Source organism: Eucyclogobius newberryi, unplaced genomic scaffold, assembly GCF_026437365.1.
Source record: "Eucyclogobius newberryi isolate DKJ021-1_F unplaced genomic scaffold, fEucNew1.0.hap1 SCAF_16, whole genome shotgun sequence".
Lineage (NCBI taxonomy): Eukaryota > Metazoa > Chordata > Actinopteri > Gobiiformes > Gobiidae > Eucyclogobius > Eucyclogobius newberryi.
Window position 1 is genome coordinate 12,768,704 of NW_027315790.1, and position 15,256 is coordinate 12,783,959.

Below are 15,256 nucleotides of genomic sequence, written 5' to 3' on the forward strand. Positions count from 1 at the left end.
CTATCACCATATATGGACTGGCACCCCCTGGCAAAGGCTCCCATTACCACTAAGATTGGGGGCAAATTACAGCTCCACATCCACCTTAAACAATTATAAAAGTATAATGTCATGTCACACAAACCCCTTCTCACCTTTCAGGGGCGGTCTCCTATAAAAGGGGATGGGACCACCCACGGAGGGTGAGAAGGGAATTTTATATTTATATATTAGATGAAAATGATTCAGCAGTTACCTGCCGGAGTGTATGTTCTGTGAATAGAACTGAAGCTGCCTGAAATTCCTCCACCTTTTCTCATCCATATGCAAATACATGCAGCAAAGCCGCCTATATCCAATCACATCAGCTGTGAGGCTCTGTGATGCTGCATCTGCGTGTGCAGCTCAGAGCAAAGAATTATTAAAATCATGAAGAGGTTACGGGTAAAACCCCAATGTGTAGAACATGTGAAAGCAAACCACATTACACAAGCCAGTGCTTTCAAATGTCATGTGATTATTAAACAAAGATCTCCAGCCTCTTTCTAAATTGTGAAAAGTATGTAGGTTTTCAGTAAGTACCCCTGGGGGACCCCTCTGTTCAACCACTACATGCTGCAGTTAGGTCAGCTGACAAGCAGCAAAAATGTGTCCTATCACAATTATGCAGACGACACTCGGACCCGCTGTGGCTCAGAGAAGAGACTTTAAAGCAGCTCAGCTTGTGTACCAGTCTCTCCATGGCCTAGCACCAAAGTACATCTTGGACATGTTAGTGCCATATGAACCATCTCGGACTCTGAGGACCTCAGGGACTGGCCTCCTGCTGTATGACTCATGTCAGCAAAATTGTTAAATTGAATGAATAGAAATTAAGGTTTTGTATGCATGTTTTTCCTGTTGTGTGAAGCACTTTGCATTTTCTACAAATTGTGCTTTACAAATAAACTTGCCCTGCCTTGTCTAAGTAAATGTGTTTATAGCACTGCATCTTACATCTTTATCAATAAAATAGAAAAGCTTTCAACCCATTATTTTCTCCATCTCTTAACAGAAAATCTTGCACAAATAGATGTCCATTCTTGCCATTTATTTTGATAAACCTTTGTGTTCAAGCCTGGTTGTATGAGTAAAACGTATCTTTCGCGTGGTAATGTGGTCAAAGGTGACGAGCTAACGTCAGAGCCTCACCGTAATCACTCACAGACCCTCATAAGTGAAATGTGTGTAAACCAAAGCTCGCGCATTATTAGTTTGAAAGTGCGCGTGCTGACGTCACTACGGGCCTGCATGTGGGGGTAACGGGAGGGGAGGGGGCTCGTGTGAACGCGCCTGACAGTTCTCCTGGCGGAGGGCAGCGAGGGCGCGCATCTGTGTCCTCCGCGAGTGAAGCAACTGCAGGGGAGCCAGATGACCGAGCGTGAGCCGCTGCCTGTGGAGAACTCTGCCGAATGACAAGGCTGAAGCCGCCCGCCATCAGCGCGCACCCCCCCGCCGTCTGAAGGAGAGAGGAGGAGAGGAGAGAGCCGCTGGATGGAGAGGCACGTCCACCTCCTCTGCGCTCCCGCTTCACGTGAGGAACCGTGGACTTGGAGAAGCGACGATCAGTAGGAAAGAACTCGGCTGTGGTGCTGCGGTGCCGCCGTCCGCCCGCACGTCCTCTCCGCGCTGAGGAATACTCTGCTGCCTGTATGCGCCAAACCATGGAGCTTACATGACGTGGATTTATTAACGTTCAAACTGGACATCTTAACCGTATCTCCCGTTGCGTTTGCCTCGTGCGCGTCCGGTGTTTGGGGCTTTGTGGTTTCGTGCCATTATAACGGTCCTCACTCGGCGCGGTTCCTTTGGGTTGTCTTTTCTTCACTTGTTTTTCGGCGCAGAAGTGGGATGTCTCGGAAAGAACATTTGTGGTGGAAGATTCCGCACAGAGGGAAGCCTGATGCTCAGTGAGAGAACCGCCATGGTCTGCCTTTTCACTTGAGATCCAGCATGGATGGGAAACTTAATTTGTGTCCACGGAACCGACCCGGGATTAGCCGTCGCGTCAAATAACTACAGCTGACAGACAGTGACCAGGTAAGTTCTCAGTCACTCGTGTAACCAAAGACTACAGTCACGAGTTCACGAACTAGATCCACGGTTTTTGATTGAGAATAACTCTTGGATGAGAGTTGAAACGTTTTTTTTTTTTTTCTCAAATCAAAGTCCAGATGATACAACTGCATGTGTTCTACAAAGACTACAGTGTTTTTGTTCTGTGCAATGCAATGCAAGTCCCCACTTTATTCCATTGTTGGCGCATGAGCTCATGGCCATGTTTTAAAGGTGTGATTGTGTGTTGGATAAACTTGGTGATGATTGGTGATGCCTTTCTTCTAAATGAGTGGGTTTCAGTGCCGCCGCCAGCAAGGGAACTTTGCGCAGTGGCCAAAGAAACCGGCCGCTCAGACGTTTATTCTCACTTGCATTGATTTAAACCAGTCCTGTGCAACTGTTTCATGCCCAGAACATTCACATTGGAGCGGCGTGAGTGAGGGCTTCACGCAGAAAAGCATTTAGTGTCCCTCACGGCTAAAGCTGGAGCCCTAAATGGCTGCAGGATGTGTCCTATTCTCCCCTGCGCGCCTGCTGCCTCCCCCGCTGCATGCTAAAGAGCCACGATGGGCTTTAGACTCCAGCGAGCGTGCACTTGGGGGGCTCGGGAAGGGGGGTTTGCTGTGTGACTTCCACGCGTCCTGGCATCCCGTCCCCGTGCGTAGCAGAAAGCCCCTTTTGAAAAGCACCCGATTACGCTCTGAGCCGCGATTGATTTGACAGCGTCTGCCGCAGTGTTGACGCTCTGCTCCGAACCGCACTACTTTCGCTCAAATTATTCGGTGTCCTGCGTGGACCGCTCCGCTGACGTTTCTCCCCCCCCGAAGTCCCCCCCGAGCAGGTGGCCCCCCGTGACGACGAGCGAGGACGACAGGCAGGAGCGCAAAAGCAAAGCAGCCTCCGAGCCCTTTTTCCCCCGTGCAGAGCCATCTGTTGAACGCGCTCCGCTCCACGCGCACTTCCGACCAACTCAACAAAACGGTCTTTAATAATGGAGTGGAGCAGACACGGCACAAGCGACCTCCATTATTCTATTCTGCAAGAGGCCATCTGCGGCATGTTCTACTATTTCCGACAATGTTCGTCTTATTCCAGGCACTGTCGAGCCGTCTCCTGTGGGTGAAGCTGCTCCAGTCAGCCAATGGCGCACGCTCTTGCTCTTGGATCCTGTCCAACGCCATCTCCAAATCACACACGATTCCAGTAATGTGCTTATCAATGATTCACACGGATGAAGTTTGCGCCTGTTGCATTGTGGATGCGATAAAACAAAGAAACCAAGGACTAGTGTTGGTGCAGATGTCTTAGTAGTCTCGGCGAGTTCTCCATTTCCACCAATAACCTTAAAAATACCCAAGCATTTACTTGCAGTGGTAATGCAACGTGTCATATCTTACGAAAGGTTCTTTAGGAGGATTTACAATAGATAATGTTCGCCCACACTTCCTCCCAGTAGAAAATGTATTGTCTTGCGGCGTCTTGAGGAGCTCTTCCTCCTGTGCCCTCTCTCTGATGGTGAATAATCACATTCTCTCGTCTTGATTTTAATGCAGTGAATAACCTCATTTGTTTTATTTCTTGGGGCTGCTGTCAGGACTAATGGAGCCGGTAGGGCCATGTCCCCTTTTAGCAGAGATGAGCAACCCACAGATTACAGGCTGCTTTTTATACTGAGCACTAGATAGAGGACATAGAGGTGGACAGAGGCGTTTTTGTCATGGGAATAGTCAAATACTGTTGACGTTTAAATACTATGATTATACTGGATTCATCATCTTTTCAATTTAAACTAGTGTAAAAGTCAATGGATTCAATACGTTTTTATGTCACTGTTAACAGGCAAAACTTTCACACACAAGTAATAATAATAATTGGAAAACTTTGAGGGATTCATGCACTTTTTGAACAATTAAGATATAAAGTGCTTAGAAGTTATTTCGTTATTGACCTAAAAATGAATGGTATATGTCATTCTGCTTTTTTACTTGTTGCTGCTACAAAACTATTTATTCAGGCAATCATACAGTATTGTTGATATGGCTGTGGTCTCCAGCTTGGTCATGTGAATGGGTGACGTCTCTGAAGATTTGTGCTGCTCAAATCTGCCTTGCAAATGAGCGTTGTAGTTATTTTTTTTACTTGGTTTCGGAAACAGTGCTGGCATGAGTGAATGTCTTTCTTAATCTGTGTAAAATGGAGACGCTCCAATAGCTGAGGCTCCTATGGGCAGCAGCCAAACTGGCCAACACAGTGTCTGGAGATGTGCACGGATCTGCCTAAGTCCCTCCAGATGAGCCTCCAATTGAAACGTATGAGCTTCGGGCTCATTGGTCTAAAGCTCATTATGGCAGCTTTCTTCTCTCACACAATTAATCTGTAGCATACATCGAAAATCTGTGTATCAGCAAAGAACTTAAATAAAGTAATATGGGTTGCCATTACATCTGGATTTCAGGTTTAAAGTAACACATGTAACTTTTCTGGAGGCATTAGCACCTCGGGTCCATGATGAGATGTTATTGTGCTGTTAGCATGCACATTTTTGCTAAGCGCTCAATCTGGGTTCAGAGGGTTGTGAAAAGCGCTTATAAACACATCTTGTAAATACAGTGCAGCAGGAAAATGTCCTTGTTTTGTTAATCTAAAATGGATTAAAATAATTACTTGCCTCAAAATTTAACAAACAATTCCACATAATGACAGCATGAAAGAAGGTTGTTTGAATTCTTTACAAATGTATAAAGAAGAAAAGAATACGAAAAAGCATGCGTAGATATGTATTCACAGCCTTTGCCTACAACGTTTTTGTAACACCAAAGGTTCAGCCTCTAGTCTTTTTGAGTATAATGCTGCAGGCTTGACTCACCTACTTAGGGGTAATTTCTCCTCCCTTCTTCTTTGCAGAATCTCCCAACCCCAGTAAAATTGATTGGTGATTGGCGGTTCACAATAATTTAGTACTTCAAGCTGCTGTTATGGAGTATTGTTCGTAGAATTTTGAGGCAAATAATGAATTCAATTCTTTTTGGAATAAGGCTGTTACTTAACAAAATATGGAAAAAGTGAAGCACTGGGAATACATAACAGATGCACTGAAGTTAGGATGCTCAGTGCTTTTAGACAGCACTTTTAGGATATGCAACCTTTATCTTTTCAACCCGCTTCACGACGATCTAAAATAGCCGATACTGAGCATTGAAATATCTGCAACGTAATGAAATGGACAATAGGTCAAACTTCCTGAAAGCTCTAAACTGGTGATAATGGATCTGCATGTTGTCATGTTGTCTGTATGTTAATGATGTGTGTTTTATTACAATGCGACACATATTCATGGAGAAATTAGCTTATGAAATTGTCCCGGGACGAGACTGCGGTCCACCTTTCATAACCCTAACCTGTGGGACAATCTGCGCATCACGCACATCGGTCTGCCATACTGTGCACTCGCACAGACCTTTCAATCCAACAAGGAAGCACGGAAAACACACTGTCCTCCGGTGCCACGGTGCATAAAGTTCTTTGTTGTCAAGCCAACTTCCACTTGTTAACAAGCAGAACTCCACTCGGAACACTCGGTCCTCACGCATGTTACATTCACACCAAATCAGCAATGAAGGTGTTATTTACTGTGTCTGCAGCATCACACGTTTGTGCTTTGACAGAGCAGTGCTTCAGATGAACATCTCCAGCACGCCGTGACCAGCGGTGAAGCAGCAGCAAAGTAACGCAGAGTTGGTGCGAGAACAATATTTTGAATTATGGGAAACTGGACCGAGGGCCAGACCAAATTGCTTGGGGGTCCGGACTTGGCCCGCGGGCCACCTTTTGGAGACCCCTGATGTGGACACACTGGCCAGTACTGCAAACATCCGCTGGCCTCACTTCTCTTCACAGATTCTTTCCAATACAGACATATCGTGCCATGAGCCACAGCGGTCTCCAATATAATGGTGTATACTGTCGCATCGCTGAGAGGGTAGACATGAAAAAAAAAAACTACTTTTGGACTCAGCGGTTGGGCTGTGGTTGTCTGGCTTCATTGGGTTTGGATTTCCTATTTGTGTCTCTATCGTGTGCATTCAGTGTGTGTGCAGAAACAAAGTCATTTGTGGCCAACGCACAGCGGGAAGGTTAAATGGGAGAGAGAAATGAGATGTGGTGTAATGATGGTCTTATCAGCGAAGGATCATCCGTGCAGCAGCTGGAAGTGACACACAAAGGCCGCGATCTATGAAAGTATCTAGATCTGTGGCACTTTAATAAGGCCCTGAAATGTGATACTAATAATATGGTGTATGTCCACCTACATGCCAGGGTGTAAGGCTGCCAATGGTAAAATCTTCATCCCCCACATGCACATAACACCTGCCTCTCACCTGTCTCAAACTGAGCTTGTATTCTCACACTGATTAGACAATGTGCCAGGGACAGAATTATAGGATAAATGCAGCTATTAGAGTTGTCTAAAATATACCCAGATACTAATTGATTATAAAAATAGTATAAAAACAACATATCTATTTCCGCAGGTTTTGGTAGGACTGCTTGATTAGATTACATTATTGAGACAATTCAACTACTGGTAATCTGAATTTAAACCACATGAGAATATCCAAGAAACTACAATTTTGGTCTTGAAATTACTATAATGTATTGTTTCTTATGATCATTGTGGTACTGTATTAAAATCATTGATACAAAGTGTTTTTCTTTCAAGTATTTAATTTCAATATTATGCTATGCAATATTCAGTTGTTATAATCTGGACAGTGTTATAGAAAACAAAAAGACTTTGAATGACTCTTTAACCTTTTTAGCACTAAAATAACTTGGATGATTTTTTTTCCAAATATGTTAAAGGTTGTTGTGTATCTTATGACTTTCAGTTGCTGTTTTTAGGCCTGTATCTTTGCCCTACTCTGTTCATCTATAAAATAGCAATGCTTTATTCCTCATCTTTTTGCAAACCTCCCTTAACAATAACAAATCAATAATGTAATAATATTCTATATCTGTTCATTGATTTCTGTAATCTTGACTGTTAGGCAAGCGGACCATATCTGACAATGAAGTGCATACTGATTGTATTAGTGACAGAACTTTCTCTGAGATAAATAGTGTTGATTCGACACTCGTCTACATTCCCTCTCTTTGTCACCAGAGGTGTCATCTTTTCTGAATGGTTGTCCAATAGTACATGTCCTGCCTAATGTATTATTTATGTCAACATAACATAACAAGAGGAAATTGGAGTGACAGATAACATGCTGATGGTGGCAGAGAGTGCACATATACATCTTGTTTGGATTGTGCATATGTAGAAGTGGCTTGATGACAGCTTGGGTTTGTTTGGCTCAACCCTTGTTTCCTTCACAGACAAGCTCATATATGGGCATGCACTTCCTGTCTGTTCGTCTGAGAATTTACTACTACCTTTTTATATAACCAACCACTATTGTTTTGGTTCTAATTCAGCATTTGAAATGCTTTGGTGCAAACATTGCTTGTCGGACAATTTATACATCTATATATGGTTACTCGTCCATTATAGTATTATAGTGAGGGACAGAGGTGTGCTATAGGGGTCATAAAACGAGGCGAGATAATACATCAACAGTGACACACAATGCTGTCTGGGACCAACTTCCAACCTGCTTTTAAAAATAAGTATATAATATATATATATATATATATATATATATATATATATATATATATATATATATATATATATATATATATTTGTTTTTTTAGTTTAGCCAATGCTGTTTTTAAAATACATTTAATCATTATTTCCAGTATGTATTGTGCTTTTGAATTGCAGGAGACTGAGCAGCTAATGTTCATCCATCCAAACGAGCATGACTTTAACTTGGATATTGTCAGTGATTACATTTGCGAAAAATACATGGAAAATGTTATTTTTAAAAGTGCACTAGGGCAAGGCGATATGACAAAAAAACTGCATCCTTATTTTTTCCCCTTATTGGTCGATCGTCTTATTAATTATGTAGGAATTTTCATAAAAAAATAAATGCAAAAATACATAATTATAACGATTAGAAATTAACCGCAAAAAAGAGAGAATGAAATAAAACGTGAGATGCGTTCAGCTGGCGGGACGAACCGTTGAGCCTTCACTGTGGTGTGCGCAAAGCCAAAGGGGTTCAACTTCTTATAAATGTTTAAGTCATGTTTTTCATAAATGCAACAGCAATCATCAGTGGTTACCTGTCCCCCTGTAATGTTCCACTGTAGGGCATTAAACTTATCCGTCTTGCATTTATCAAATGACTGTATAAGTGATCTAATTGGCAAAACAAACACTCTGTGGATAAGTCCAGGCACGCTAAATAACATCTCCATGGAGACTGGCAGGTGGCAAGCCCTCCAGAAAAGTTACACACTGCACCTTTAAACCAGATGGATATGCAGTTATTTGACAGTTGAATGTAAAATATTGAGCGGCTCAATGGAATCCCGATTAAATCTACCTTTTCTTTTCTACACACAACTTCTTCCTTCATATTCCCTCATGTGTTTTGCTTGCTGCGTTTGGACTGACAGATGTCTCTTGTCACATGCACTTGGCACGGCCCCGGTGACTCTGTCAATATTTGCTATAAAGGCCATTTTGGTTCAGGGGCGACAGATGACTGAACATTGCTATGGCTAGGATGAATATTATTTACATGAAAGGAAAAACAAAGTTTTAGCCCTGTAGACTTGCTTTAGCACTATTAATTAAGCCTTTTTGGCAAAGAACAGAAGCAGAGGTTTCTTTGGGAAGTCGGCAGTTTAAGAGTGCTGGAGAATGTTGTAGGAAAAAGAAAAGGAAATAATTGCGTGTAATTGAAAAGATAATTCACATCTCTGATTAATATTGATCACATGAGGGATGTGAAATTGCCACAGAATGAACATAGAGAAAAGCACATTTAATCAGCACGTTTAATCAGTTCATTGTTAATAGATCCAGATCAACAACACAGCTTGACGTGGTTTCAGTTTTCACACTTCATAATTCTCATTGTAAATTAGTGCACGCACTGTTTCTTTCACACGGGCTGTTTACAAGCCATTTGCTTCAACCTGTTACTTAGCACTAATATTAGAACGACTACGCTACTTCTATGTCGACACTCTGGTGTCCCCGACTTTATTTTTTAAATTGAATTTTCTGTTTTCAACCAGATAATCTTGTAAAAGCCGCACTTTGTGACACAAATGAGCCCACTGCACGCGGTCTGCATCTAATAAGATAAGGCAAGGCAAGTTTATTTGTAGAGCACATTTCAAAGTGCTTCACACAGCAGGAAAAATGCATTCAAATCACAAAGAAATTACAGAAATACAATAAAACTAAATAAAAAATTATCAATCCAACTGATTGTCTAAACTAATAAAATCACAAACAAAAGAGAAGAGTGCAAAGAAAAAATCCTTTCAGTCATACAAAACTGTTTTTAGCTTAGATTTGAACATTGTCAGACTAGATCCTGTCTCACATCTTCAGGAAAACTGTTCCAGATTTTAGCTGCATAAAACTGAAACGCAGATTCCCCGTGTTTAGTCCTGACTCTGGGCACCAGCAGGAGGCCGGTCCATATTTAGTCCTGACTCTGGCACCAGCAGGAGGCCGGTCCATATTTAGTCCTGACTCTGGCACCAGCAGGAGGCCGGTCCATGTTTAGTCCTGACTCTGGGCACCAGCAGGAGTCCGGTCCATGTTTAGTCCTGACTCTGGGCACCAGCAGGAGGCCGGTCCATATTTAGTCCTGACTCTGGCACCAGCAGGAGGCCGGTCCATGTTTAGTCCTGACTCTGGGCACCAGCAGGAGGCCGGTCCATGTTTAGTCCTGACTCTGGCACCAGCAGGAGGCCGGTCCATGTTTAGTCCTGACTCTGGCACCAGCAGGAGGCCGGTCCATGTTTAGTCCTGACTCTGAGCACCAGCAGGAGGCCGGTCCATGTTTAGTCCAGACTCTGGCACCAGCAGGAGGCCGGTCCATGTTTAGTCCTGACTCTAGCACCAGCAGGATGCCGGTCCATGTTTAGTCCTGACTCTGGCACCAGCAGGAGGCCGGTCCATGTTTAGTCCTGACTCTGGCACCAGCAGGAGGCCGGTCCATGTTTAGTCCTGACTCTAGCACCAGCAGGAGGCCGGTCCATGTTTAGTCCTGACTCTGGGCACCAGCAGGAGGCCGGTCCATGTTTAGTCCTGACTCTGGGCACCAGCAGGAGGCCGGTCCATGTTTAGTCCTGACTCTGGCACCAGCAGGAGGCCGGTCCATGTTTAGTCCTGACTCTAGCACCTGCAGGAGGCCGGTCCATTTTTAGTCCTGACTCTAGCACCTGCAGGAGGCCGGTCCATTTTTAGTCCTGACTCTAGCACCTGCAGGAGGCCGGTCCATTTTTAGTCCTGACTCTGGGCACCTGCAGGAGGCCGGTCCATGTTTAGTCCTGACTCTGGGCACCTGCAGGAGGCCGGTCCATGTTTAGTCCTGACTCTGGGCACCTGCAGGAGGCCGGTCCATGTTTAGTCCTGACTCTGGCACCAGCAGGAGGCCGGTCCATGTTTAGTCCTGACTCTGGGCACCAGCAGGAGGCCGGTCCCTGAGGTCCTCAGAGTCCGAGATGGTTCATATGGCACTATCATATCCAAGATGTACTTTGGTGCTAGGATAAATATGTTTTTTTTTATGTCAAGTGAACCAGGAAGAAGAAGTTGGAAGCAGCCCTTCTATTGACTCTGCTTAGTTTGTCTACCCCAGTTTCACTTCAAAACTTTTTTTAAAAGCTGTGCACACACCCGAAAATGAATACATGTGAATATTAACTATGTGCTAAAGGCTTTGAACACAGATTTAAGAACCTACATCTGATTTTACTGAGTGAAAATCAAGTACTCGAGTATTAACCCTATATTTAAAGTATCAACTATTTTGTCTTCAAATACTAATACCTAAAAATTCTACTAGAACAATATTTTTCTTACTCATATTACTACCCCTGAATTGTAAATTTGTCATCATCTGCTCGGCTTCCCCCACCTAAAGCATCAGCATGTACGTTTCTGAAGGTGACTGACATGTCACCAGCATGATTCCTTGGAAATAGATACATTAAAACCCAACTTCTGAATGTTTTTCATGGAGATGGATACATTTTATCTGTGGAATATTATAGCCAAAGGAACAACATTTCCATGGAAACAAGCAGGAGGAGGACCCCTGGGCCAAGTACCAGTCAGATTTGAGAAGGTGAAGTGTGTTTCAGTGCAAAGAAATGTCAACATGCTTTTATTTCTATCTATTTTTTTGGGCTATAAAGTTACATACTGGGGCTTTAAGATAAGATAAGGTAAGATAAGATAAGCCTTTATTTGTCCCACAATGGGGAAATGTATGTGTTGCAACACAAAGTAAACAATAAAAAACAGATAACTTTAAAAAAAAACACTCTTATATAAAAACTTTAGTCAAAGTGATATGGTTCAGAGTATATGTTTATTCAAAACCTGCTTGATTATTTGGTCACTTTTCATCTATGCTTGTGTTTGTAGCGCTAATATTTTCTGTAATGTTTTTCATTGCGCTCTTTGGGACTCGACATTCTGTATTGATTCAAAGCATCAAAAGGTGCTATTTTATTGTACAGTACAGGAGGGCCCCCGAGGATAGCATTAGCTTAAGTTTTTGGATTTTGGATTTTGTGATTGCTTTTTTTTCCCTTTGAATTCAGCAGTGCAGTAAGTCTTACCCCAGCCATCATACCACTGTGTCTAATACTAACCATTTATAGCGCTCCCAAAAGCAGATGGCACATTCACACCGCTTGACTTCTCTTCAACTGAGAGCCTCGTCTGACATCCGTCCAAGTCTGTCACACTTTTCCTCACAAGGGGAGCTGCTTTGTGGACAGGCCAACAAGTGGAAAGCTGGGCATGACAGAAAGCCAAAAGCAAAAAAGTGGGTTAGAGTCGTGTATTTGGTTTGATCTGATGTAGTCTGATGTGTGCATGTTTGTCCACTGTTCCGCGTGCAGACGTAAATATGCAGCCGAGCCAGTCCAGTCTATTTTCTTTGCTTGAATGGAAGTGAATTTTGCTTTGAATAACCTTTATAGGGCTGGGCATTTGGGAGACATCAATTATAGAATGTGCAGAGGTAAAAATCTGTGTGGACACCCTTGATCTACTGGACTTGTGCTACTAGATGCAACTAGTGTAGTAGTAGGGCTGGGCAATTGATCGAAGGAAAGGGTTTTTTGAATTGAGAGGTCCACAGTCGATCCTGTAAAAACAAGTGGTTTTGGAGGAAAACGTTTGAATATTGTTTGTGTTAAATGGCACAGATTAAAAGTCTGTATCGTTTATGTTCATGAAATCCTTTTTTGTCCTTCTTTCCTGTTTTTGGAAAGACCAAATCCGGTCAAATCGAAAATTTTGATGGATTTATTTTTCTTCCATATCACCAAGCTCTAGATTGTAATTGACTTAAGAAATGCTTGGTCTACTAAAGATGTGTTCTACGTTTCAATTAGTTGACTAAAAGAGGCGTGGGGCGCGGGCAAAAGCTCTCAATTCTATTTGAAATCTATTTGAAATCTATTTGATATGATCGTTTTGACCATGTATTGGACCGACCATGTATTGGACCTTATGTGCACCGACAAGGCCACAAGATCATGCAAATACACATATTTATACAGAAAACTACTCGTAATCAGTGTAAACGGCACATTAAACTCACAACTTAAACCCAAATCTCAAGATTATTCACTCCAGACCTTTTTCTTTATGCTATCGAATATAAATGCTTCAATATTCCCCTAAATATTGACTAATACAAATTTTGGTTGACCAAGACGCCATTGAGCAAAAAGTCTATTGTCTGCTATTCTCTCTTTTATATCATTTTATTTACGCTCTCCGTTGCTGGTATTGAAATTTATACGGAAATGAGGCATATCTCCTTTACTCTTTTCTTTGGAATTTGGACCATTTGCTTATAAAGAATATATACTTTTTACTTTGGAGTACCTTGTGTGTTTTCTTTGTAAAACAATGTGGGAATCAACTGCAAGGCTTATAATATTATGTTAACTTTTTTATTCAAGATTACAATTCTGTTGGAAGCCTAACTTTGCACCAACCACAAAACAATTAATGAATGATGAAAAGAATGCCCAATGCAATTTTCAACAAGTCAGGAAATTCATTAAAATCATCGGAAAGTAATCATGTGGAAAGTTTAATCTTTGTCAGACAAATTAAAAAATGAACCAAAAAAGTTAAATTATTTGTTCAGTAGACACAAAAATCATGTTCAGAGTAATGTGGTAAGCGACTGTGGTGTGTGCATGAAGTCATTGTTTTACAGAGGAGCTTAACAGTGATTTGAATCTAAATTTACAATGAGCTCCGAGCTGCTTCTACGTAAGGGATTTGAGTGTAATTCACACCAACACTCAAATCGATAAATGCCAAAATTTCCATGTAAAGTGGAGAACACCCAGTCATTGCTTATAAGCACATTTGAGAGTCAGAACATTTCCAACCGTTGGAATAGTCCAAATTCTTCATTTCAAGACGGCAGAGTTTTCTGTTCAAGTAAGTCCAGTCTGCTGAGACCGTGTGGAATACATGCATGAGTGTGTGAGTGTGTGTGTGAGTGTGTGTGTGTGTGTGTGTGTTTGTGTGTGTGTGTTGCTTTGGTAACACTTATCCATTCATGTATTCCTATCAGACTTTATTAGGTCGTTTAAAGTCATTTGCTGATTGGTATTTCTTTACATGCCGTAATGAGCTAAGACACATTATGGGCTGCATGACAGTTTTGATCATCGTTTGAGATGTATATACTGTGATGTATATACAGAGATGTGTATACAGAGATGTGTATACAGAGAGTTATATACAGAGAGTTATATACAGAGATGTGTATACAGAGATGTGTATACAGAGAGTTATATACAGAGAGTTATATACAGAGATGTGTATACAGAGATGTGTATACAGAGATGTGTATACAGAGAGTTATATACAGAGATGTGTATACAGATATGTGTATACAGAGAGTTATATACAGAGAGTTATATACAGAGAGTTATATACAGAGAGTTATATACAGAGATGTGTATACAGAGATGTGTATACAGAGAGTTATATACAGAGATGTGTATACAGAGATGTGTATACAGAGAGTTATATACAGAGAGTTATATACAGAGAGTTATATACAGAGAGTTATATACAGAGATGTGTATACAGAGATGTGCATACAGAGAGTTATATACAGAGATGTGTATACAGAGATGTGTATACAGAGATGTATATACAGAGAGTTATATACAGAGATGTGTATACAGAGATGTGTATACAGAGAGTTATATACAGAGAGTTATATACAGAGATGTGTATACAGAGATGTGTATACAGAGAGTTATATACAGAGAGTTATATACAGAGATGTGTATACAGAGATGTGTATACAGAGAGTTATATACAGAGAGTTATATACAGAGATGTGTATACAGAGATGTGTATACAGAGAGTTATATACAGAGAGTTATATACAGAGATGTGTATACAGAGATGTGTATACAGAGAGTTATATACAGAGAGTTATATACAGAGATGTGTATACAGAGATATGTATACAGAGATGTGTATACAGAGATGTGTATACAGAGATGTATATACAGAGAGTTATATACAGAGATGTGTATACAGAGATGTGTATACAGAGAGTTATATACAGAGAGTTATATACAGAGATGTGTATACAGAGATGTGTATACAGAGAGTTATATACAGAGAGTTATATACAGAGATGTGTATACAGAGATATATATACAGAGAGTTATATACAGAGATGTGTATACAGAGATGTGTATACTGTGATATGTATACTGAGAGTTATATACAGAGATGTGTATACAGAGAGTTGTGTATACAGAGATGTGTATACAGAGATGTGTATACTGTGATGTGTATACTGAGAGTTATATACAGAGATGTGTATACAGAGATGTGTATACAGAGATGTGTATACAGAGAGTTATATACAGAGAGTTATATACAGAGATGTGTATACAGAGATGTGTATACAGAGATGTGTATACAGAGAGTTATATACAGAGAGTTATATACAGAGATGTGTATACAGAGATG

The 15,256-nt window shown here is 41.4% G+C and overlaps 1 protein-coding gene across 1 annotated transcript in view; it reads left to right on the forward strand.

The window, feature by feature from the left end:
* Positions 1-1,805: 1,805 nt before the first annotated feature.
* The window catches only part of adgrb2 (adhesion G protein-coupled receptor B2), a 269,466-nt gene continuing 256,015 nt past the window's right edge, over positions 1,806-15,256 (forward strand). The window contains exon 1 of the mRNA XM_072447617.1: positions 1,806-2,058. The gene's annotated coding sequence lies outside the window, so the exon portion shown is untranslated. The remainder of the gene's footprint in view (positions 2,059-15,256) is intronic.